Below are 10,012 nucleotides of genomic sequence, written 5' to 3' on the forward strand. Positions count from 1 at the left end.
GAGTTATCTGTGTCTATGGAATTCTCAAGTCATGGTTGTGTAAGTGATCCTTTAGCTTGAAATTACTAGGCTATCTTGTTTGGGGATGACTATGTTTTGATTCTTCGTTCACATAATTCATTCATGAAAAATAAGTAATGATTTATTGGACATAGTATGAACTGTATGGAGGTACTTAGTGTAATTAAGAGATGATTGATCACCTTATGTAAATTAGGAAAAATGTTCTAATTGTTTTCTATTATTATTAATTAAGAAATCCTTGCATAAGGTAGAATGAAATTAGCAAATTAGATTTAGAATTTCATTAAAATGATCAATGACTAAGATCAAGAGAACTAACATGATTTAGTAAAGCAGATACACTTCATGTCTAATTACTAAATCAAAACATTAATGAATGATATTAATTATATTGACAAATCATGCACTAAAAGATTAAGTCAAACCACTTTGACTTTCCAAATGTTTGGGTAGTTATGACATGTTGCTAGACAATGTACTACCTTCAAATATTAATTAATTGGTTTAATTCATATTTGTTGCCAACATATTTGGAATGTTGAAAGTCACACACATAAGAATGGATATGAAAAAGTGAAAACGAGAAATCGAATCAAGTATTACTTGATTACAAATAAGCTTTGGGATCTTAAGGGCAAAATTGTAATTTATATTTAATTACAATTTTATCTAAATTATTAAGTATTGACTTAATTGATTTATGTCTAAAATTGATCAAGATTAAATAAGCCTAATATTTTAATTATGATTTATTTATTTAAATAGTTAAATAAATAAATTAAATTGATTAAATTGAAAATCCTATTACCATATGTATTATGATTTATTTATTTAAATTGTTTAAATAAATAAATAGGCACCTATATATTTTAGTTATAACTTATTTATTTAAAAGGTTTAAATAAATAATTATAATTTTATTTATAAGATAGAGTTTTCATATATAAGGTTTAAGAGACACTCTAAAGACTGCAGTAGTTGTTCATAAGTACAAAACTAAACATAGAGCGTAGGATAGCTAGCACCATCATATACTCTAATCTCTCAACCCTCTAAAATAATCTTATAGTTTTTCAATTGTTCATTCGTGTGGATATTACTAGAGGCCGGACAACTGGACGACTTATAGTTTGCAACAATCTAGCCGCGTAGGTTAAGTTTGAAGAATCTGCAAAAAAAGTATTCTCTTAAATAATTTTATTATTTTAATCGTTTAAACAGATTCCTGTTGGAATAATTATCTTTATTATAATTATCTTATTCCGGAGCATATTATTAATATTGAAAACCAATATGTGTCTTGTCTTTGTTGTTTAGAAATATGTTTGAAGAATTTCATTTCATGCATCTATTATGAGCTTGCAACAACTTTAGATAAATTCAAGCACAAATTAGAGTAGATATCTAAAAAATACAAAAAGAAAAGTAAATAAATTTTATAACAGGAAGAAGAAGTAAGACATTAATATATTAAATTTGTCTGCACATAAACATCTCATAATTTCATGTGGCTCATTACAGATAACCCAAACGATAATTTATTATTATTATTATTATTATTTTCCAAAAGATAAGAAGAAGGAACCACAATCTGGGCCAGGGGATCTCATGAAGAAGCAAATAGCTAATTAATGCCCTAAAGGGGCTGCCTCGAAGGTTGTTAACTAGTAATGAAGCAACGTCACGTTATACTCAGTGATGGACTCAACAGTAGTGACATTAAAGTAACGTGTATAGACTTCTGCAAATCCTCTAGCCATCCTAAAGTGTCCTCGCCCACCGACAACAGCAAGCTCGCGTTTTGTCTCTGTCACATGATCTCTTGAGCACAAAACAAACGAACTTCCATTAAACTTACCTGTTGTGAAACCAAAATCCATATAGAAAACCAAAACGAAATCTGCTCCTTGGCCAGTTACCACAAATAGCCCTTTAGCTCTCCCAATGACTTCTGAACTTGGTTCCACACCTACCCTCAAAGCATCATTAGAGGCATAAAGTGACCCAAATGTAAACGGGATGGTCTTGTTAGCTTGGGCTACTAGTACTGTACTCGGGTTTTTTGCATTAATTGTTTGATGGGAAAAGAAATGGAGATTGGTCATTTTCTCTTGGTTGTAGTCAGCGGGAATGGTTTTGGAGTAGTAGTTTCCTTGTGCATTTGCTATCATAATAACACAAAGGATCAGAGCCCACATAAAGGAAAATTTTCCTTCCATCTTTCTTTTATCTTTCTCTTCTTCTTCCTCTTATTTGTAAATGTACATATAAAGTTATGAATTGTGGTACATATATACTTTTAGGGAACTTACCTTTCGCTGGGTCCATGAATCCATCTCATATACCAAACTATTGATTTAACGAGGGTATTTCTGATAATTCATTAGGAAAAAATAAACTGATAACTATTTTTTAAAAAAATATATATTTTTAATTGATTTGATATATAAGTGATCTCATACACTCGTGTAGGCAAGTCATATCATATACTAGCAATATCTTTTTACGCACGGTTAAGAAAAATAAATAAAACTTAAAGAAAAGAATATATATAAATTTTTATATTATGCTATTAAAAGATATGAACATAGATAAATAAATAGCAAAAAAATATGGTCATGATCTTTTGGTTGCAATAGAATTAAGGAATAACAACAGTACATAACTTGAAAAATACAACTAGTCTGTCTCTGTTAAAAAATAGACTACAATGTCCTTATAGTTCATTTCCGTCAGACCATGAGATCCTTTTGTTTAACTTTTGCATATTATCTGTTAAGTATCTTATAAGATGACGAAAATTCCCTTTTATTTTGAAAAACACAGGGATGAACTAGTTATATTTTTCAAACTATAAAGACTGCACTGTAATTTTTTTGGTATAATATTATAGTACATCTGCTTTGATCTTTATGTTTTCTTGTTGACTTAATAGAAAATATGCAAAATTGGACATAATGACCTAATAGTGTAACAGAAATAAAATTTAAGAACAAATTAGTATATTTTAAAAAAGACAAGGCAGACTGATTATATTTCGCAAACCACAAGGATCATATTATAATTTTCTAAAATTAATAGATAGACATGTATTTATAGATTAAAGATGAGGAAATTCATAGAGATAAACAGAGAAAAAGAATATAAAATAAAAGATAATAATAGAATTCATTAAAATTTTTTATTTATTTTAGAATTATTTATAGAGGACCAATGACAACTTTATAAGGTTTTAAAGATTTTTCTAATGAATATTTCTTAATTCTTTCAAATTTTGTTGACCGCGTGACAACCACGCAGTGCTTTTTGTCCAAAAATTGGTGAATTGGCTATATGTAGATATATTTTGGAGTAATTTCACTAAAAAATTGATTTTTTTTGGGTAAATTAATTATTTAAACTAAATTCAAAATGCAAGATAAGCCTTTTTCTAATAAATTTTCTATGATATCACAATCATAAGATTCCTTGTTATGCTAGAATTGCAAATAGGGGCATTATTAGGTGAGAATGATTTTCAGTCACAAGTCGATAAATTCAAATAACGTTCAAATTTTAAAAAGTTCTCTTCAATAGCAAATAATCTAAAGTATTTCAATGTAACACGTTAAATTATAAAAACAGTTATGCTCAAAAAAAGAAACCACCATAGCAGTTTACATATGGTCTCTTATGGAGACTTATTAATAAGGATAAATATTGTATTATTAAAGTAGGGTGTGATAAAAAAAAAGTAATTTTTTTAAAAAATACATAGCAATAATAGATAGGTTTAAAAAAATATAAATGAATAATTAACAAGAAAAGAGAAGTATAAATTAATTACTAATGTGATTAACAACTCTAGCTAGAGAGGTTGTATATGTAACTAATTAAGAGAAAGTCATTATTAATTATTTCATTTGTGGGAAGTGGAAACTAATAAATCACCTCAACAAATTATTAAAAAAAAATTCTTTAAATTCATTATTTTCCTAATAAAATTCAAGCAAATAAGTGGAGATAATCAAACCTTTAAAATTAGTAAGCGGAGATAATCAAAAGTAAATTCAAGTAAATAATTGTAGAGATAATCTAGCTATGGGATCTCTATTTATTCTTAGTGCAAATCATGAATAGTTGATTTATGGTGTCCAAATTTCTCTCTCGTATCTAAATGGACCGTTAAAAGCACATGACATCTACTTTCGTAGCTTAACACAGTTAAAACGTTTTATGCCAATTCCTTAAGGAGAAGTAACCTAGGGTAACCGGATTGCTCTCTCGAGTTTAAATGGAATGTCAAAATCATGCGATATCTACTCTCGTAGCTTAACATAATTAAAACTCATTAAGCTGGTGGTAATTCTTTTTACCCTCAGAGAACTTAGTCAATCTCTAGGTCTAAAATTCTACATTAATATGTGGGATTCAATCTAATTTGTCAATCTCTCGATCTATTCAAACAGCTCTAAAATCATGCAAATATGGGTACCGACATATGCACAAACATATTAAATCGAGAATTTTAGCATTTAAATACAAATCAAACTATTCAAAGTTGCATTTTAAATTAATAGATAAATCTCATAACTAGATCTGGATATTTAGCTTAGCATTATTACAAATATATCAACACAAATAAAATACACAAAAGGAATAAAAAACTTAATTAACAAACTTTGAAATTTATTGATTGGTTGGCCTTGTTGTCCACGTCCAAGTTTGCAAAAATCCTCCTCTCCCTTTGTGTTGTAGTAACACTAGTGCTAACAGCTACTGACTCTCTCTCCTTTTTTTTTTTTTTTTTTTGGAATTCTTTTGATTGGCTACTCCTTCTTCTCATACACGGCAGTAACTGCCCAAGGAGAGTAACCTCTACAACTCCTTTCTTTGCTCCTTATATAGGTTCTTTGCTTAGCTCCCTTTGGTCCACATCACACACACCACTTGCACAAGTTGCATTTGGAAAACTGTCTCCACCGCCCATAGTCAACATGCAACGCATATCATGAAAAGACTAGTTATAGCAAAACGAAGAGTAATTTGATGTCAAACCCAAAGGTTTTATCCAATATAAATAAGGATAATATTGAAAAAATATAATTTATTACACCTTAAAATATTTAAAAAATGACTTATATTTTAAGATAAAATAATCAATTTATAAACGACTTATATTTTGGATAAAAAAAAGTGATTAATTAGTAATAAGGTGACATGGCGTCACCATTAATGTCATTCAAGTAACGCATATAGAATTTAGCAAACCGTTTAGCTATCCTAAATTGTCCTCACCCACCACCCACAACAAGCTCGTTACAGTACTTTTTGAACATATATACATTAATGAATTTCCCCTGAACTTGCTTATTGTGAATCCGAAATCAAATCATTATATATATATATATATATATATATATAAAGAAGAACTATTGATTTTTGTTGGGTGTTGACATGACAGTTCTTTTAAAGAGAGATTTGAGTATTTGTATTTAATTAATTTGAGGAAAAAATTGTAGGTTTTTAAAGAAAAAATATGTTTCCCATTAAAAGTCTCTCTATTTAATAATTTGCATAGAGAGTTTTAAATACAATGACTTTTGGATTTACTTATATTTCTTACTTATCATTCATAATTTTTTCAACATTTTTTTTTTATGTATGCATTTTTATGTTTCAAATTGTTACCCTAAGGGAATATAAGTTCTCACTAATTTTTTCATTAATATTTAAAAATTTTGTTATAGATGCATTTCTATGCTTCAAGTTATGACCTTTAGGGAATAGAAGTTCTCATTAAGTTTTCCATCAGTATTTTGTGTTTATAGAATAATATATTTCTCCTATTTCAATTGACTACATATAAATACTATATTGGCATTCTTTTTTCTTTCAAGTTTATTAAATGGATAACTCACTCATAGGTTAAAATAAAAAATTTCAATTTCACAAGATACATTTAAATCTTAATGTCTATACATTGTTACACTCTAATTTTTTAGCAATTTATTCAATACACATATTTTACATCTCAAAAATAAATTTATTACATAACTGCGCAAAACGCGGAAAACTGCCTAATATATGACTAAAGCAAATTCATTTTCTTGATAAAAAACCTACTAGATATAGCCATAAGCTCTCCACAAGATGTATAAAACTACTTACCGAACCAAACCAACCTATTTCGATTTGATTTAGTTAGGTGTTCAAGAGAAGTTTGGTTACTCTGTTTATTCGGTTTGAACCAAATTTGTTATTTAGTTCGAGTCCGTTGCAATGAAATTCATTAGCTGGGCTTAAAACTAAACCGAAATGGTAAAAATAATCAAAATAGACCGAACAGATTGGTTCAGTTTGAGTAGTTCAGTTTAAATGTTAATTTCAGTTTGGTTCCATCTGTTGTAAAAAAGTTCGATTTGCATTTTGTAGCCTCGATTTGGTATGGTTTGAATCGAATCCAAGCATTTGCTCAGCTGTAGCTCTCCCAATGATTTTTGATGTTGAATTGAACAGACCATTTGCTCATCCCTAGCTTTCCGAATGATTTTTAGGTTGGTGAAAAACCTATCCTCATAGCATCATTAATGGCACTAAATTATTGTTTGGAACAAATGAATTCTATAAAATTTTGTACAATTCATTTGGGAAATCCAAAGTTTTATGTTTGGAATAAAATAAGATACAAATTTAAATTTCTTGAATTAAATTCTATATAAAATTAGGAATACCTAGCTCAAATTTGGTGTAATTTCAAAATGCATTTTACAAAATTAAACCATTGAACATATTGGCAAATTAAACTATATCTATAATCTTACCAAGCTTATTGTTTCTTCTCAAGTAAACTAAGCATACAATCCTTTCTTGTGCATGTGCTAAAAAAAACATATCTAAAATAGAGTAGAACATATCTAAAAAACACAAAAATAAAAGTAAAAGAAACAAAAAAAAAATTATTCTATTCATAGTAGGCAGAAGAGATAAGACATTAATATATTAAATTTGTCTGCACATGAAAGTTTCATACTTCATGTGGCTCATTACAGAAAACCCAAAGGATAATTTATTATTTTAAAAGATAAGAAGAAGGAGCTGAAATTATTTCGAGCACAATTTAGGCTAGGGGATCTCACAAATGTCATGAAGAAGCAAATAGCTAATGCCTAAAGGGTCTTCCTCGAAGGTTGTTAACTACTAATGATGAAACAAGGTCACAGTATACTCAACAATGGCATCACCAGCAGTGACATTAAAGTAACGTGAGTAGAGTTCTGCAAATCCTCTAGCCATCTTAAATTGCCCTCGCCCACCAACCACAGCAAGCTCACGTTTTGTCTCTGTTACAGGATTTTGTGAACACAAAATAAAAGAACTTCCATTAAACTTACCTGTTGTGAAACCAAAATCCACATACATAACCAAAATAAAGTCATCTCCTTGGCCAGCTATCACATATAGCCCTTTAGCTCTCCCAATGACTTGTGAGGTTCGTTCAAAACCTACCCTCAAAGCATCATTAATGGCAAAAAGTGTCCCAAATGGGTTAGATGAGTTGCTATTTTTGGCTTGGGCTATTTGTACTGCACTTGGGTGTTTTCCATTAACTGTTTCATGGAAAAAGAAATGGAGATTGGTAATTTTCTGTTGGTTGTAGTCAGCAGGAATGCTTTCAGAGTAGTAGTTTCCTTGTGCATGTGCTATCATAATAACATAAAGGATCATAGCCCACACAAAGGAAAACTTTCCTTCCATCTCTCTCTTCTTCTTCCTATTTGTAAATATACATATGAAGTTATGAATTGCTGTCTATATATTTATATAAACTTCAACCGGATTGACTTACCTATACGCAATGTATGAACCCATCAATATATTAAACCAATCAAAAATAATTTTTTTGGTTTAAATAAGGATATAGTAATTTTTTAAAAAATTATTTTATAATTGGTTTGGTATATAGGTGGTGCATAAATTGATATAGGCAAATCATATCTTATAACTAGCAATAGCCCTATAGCACGGTTAAGAAAAAAAAAAATTAAAGAAAAGAATATAAATAAATTGTTGATAGACTGTGGAGTAAAAGTTTTTATATTATGCTATTAAAATATATGAATGTAGATAAATAAATAGTAAAATATGTAGCGGTGATTGTTTAGCTGTAAGAAAATTAATAGATAGACAGGTATTTATTATAGGTTAATAGATGGTAAAATTTATAGAAATAAATAAAGAAAAAATATGAAATAAAAGATTGTAGAATTTACATTCATTAAAATTTTTGATTTATTTTAGAATTAATATAAAAAATGCCTCCTCATACTATGAAAGTACAAGAAGGAAGTAATCTATTTTAAATAATTTAAATTTATATAAATCATCATTTTATTATGTTATTAATTGTCTAAAGTTATAATTAATTAATTATATTTATCACAATGTAATTGAATAAATAAATAATTATTCAATTTATTTTCAAATAATATATTCTGAAATTAATATACAACAATAACTGTTCATACCATTAAAATATGTATATAAATTATAATTTATTCATATCATTAAAAGCTATATAAATTATTAATTCTTTGACCTTGTATTAACCAATTAGATATTTAAACACAATTTAATTCGATCAACAGACAAAGTAGTGGCTATGTATAAGGATGATCACGAGTGTCCTCTTTGAAAGATCGGACGATCATCGCCGTGCATGCGCGACGCAGCAACGGAGGACAATGACAACTTTATCAGGTTTCAAAGGCTTTTCCATATTAATTCTTTTAACTTATGTTGACCGCTTCATAATCACGCATTGCTTTCAGTCCAAATAAGGGGTGAATTGGCTATAATTGAACAAGTTTTGGAGTGATTTTTTACTAAAAAGCTGATTTTTTTTGGGTAAATTAATTATTTGAAACAAATTCAATAAGCAAAATGGGGCTTTTTCTGATAAATTTTCTATGATATGACAACCATAAGATTCTTTTTTTTTTTTTTTTTTTTTTAGTATTGCAAATAGTGGAATTGTTAGGTGGGAATGATTTCCGATCACAAGTTGATAAATTCAAAGAGTAAAATACTTTCGAGCCCCTAATTATAATCATATTAACACTTTCGTCTTCTACAAGGAACAAATAATTTTGGATATCCCTAAATTATTGTCAAATAAATGGGTCTTTCCATTCAATTTTTTAAATCCATGTATAAGTTAACATTTTAAACTTTTGAAATTTAATTATTTCCTTTGAGTATTTTCACTTATGGTATAAATATTATATATTATAGAAAGATAGCTATTTTAATTAATATATTAATCATTGTTTTAGAGTATAGTTTATAATACTCTGTAAAAGGAAAATAATTTTTAGTTTAAACGAGAGTATATGAATTTATAGTGTAAATTTTCTCATAGGTCAAACCAATTAAAAATAATTTTTTAGTTTAAACCGGGGGGGGGTGGGGGGTGTCTATGTAAAAGGAAAAACACATTAAGGAACTTCCTCTAACCAAATAGCTTCATCTACAATACTACAAATAGAAAGCTTTATCTAGTTTCTGAGCCACCATCCGTCGGGCATGACAACACTGGAAGGATAGAAATCTGTTTACCATCCAACATGGGTCATAGAAGATGAGTGTGCATTTTCCAGACTGATATTAGACAATCTATATATATATATATATATATATATATACATATGTAAACTATTGAGTGAAAGTTTTTATATTAATGCTATTAAAAGCATAGATAAGTAAATAGAAAAAAATTATGATCTTGATTTTTTTGTTGTAAGAAAATTAATAGATAGATAGGTGTTGAAGAGTATGGATTAAAGATGGTGAAATTTATAAAGATAAATAAAGAAAAAGAAAGTGAAATAAAAAAAATAGTAGAATTCATTAAAATTTGATTTATTTTAGAATTAATATAAAAAATGACTCCTCATAAAATAAGTAATCTATTTTAAATAATTTAAAGCTATATAAATCCTCACCTTAT

General features: G+C 28.1%; 2 pseudogenes; both read right to left on the bottom strand.

Moving 5' to 3' along the window:
- Positions 1 to 1,513: 1,513 nt before the first annotated feature.
- Positions 1,514 to 2,261, bottom strand: LOC149494506 (dirigent protein 4 pseudogene; annotated as a pseudogene).
- Positions 2,262 to 6,942: 4,681 nt separating this feature from the next.
- Positions 6,943 to 7,780, bottom strand: LOC149494507 (dirigent protein 4 pseudogene; annotated as a pseudogene).
- Between the last annotated feature and the right edge of the window lie 2,232 nt (positions 7,781 to 10,012).

Source organism: Jatropha curcas, chromosome 7 (genome assembly GCF_041381405.1).
Source record: "Jatropha curcas cultivar XTBG-Jc1 chromosome 7, XTBG_Jcur_1.0, whole genome shotgun sequence".
NCBI classification, from domain to species: Eukaryota; Viridiplantae; Streptophyta; class Magnoliopsida; order Malpighiales; family Euphorbiaceae; genus Jatropha; species Jatropha curcas.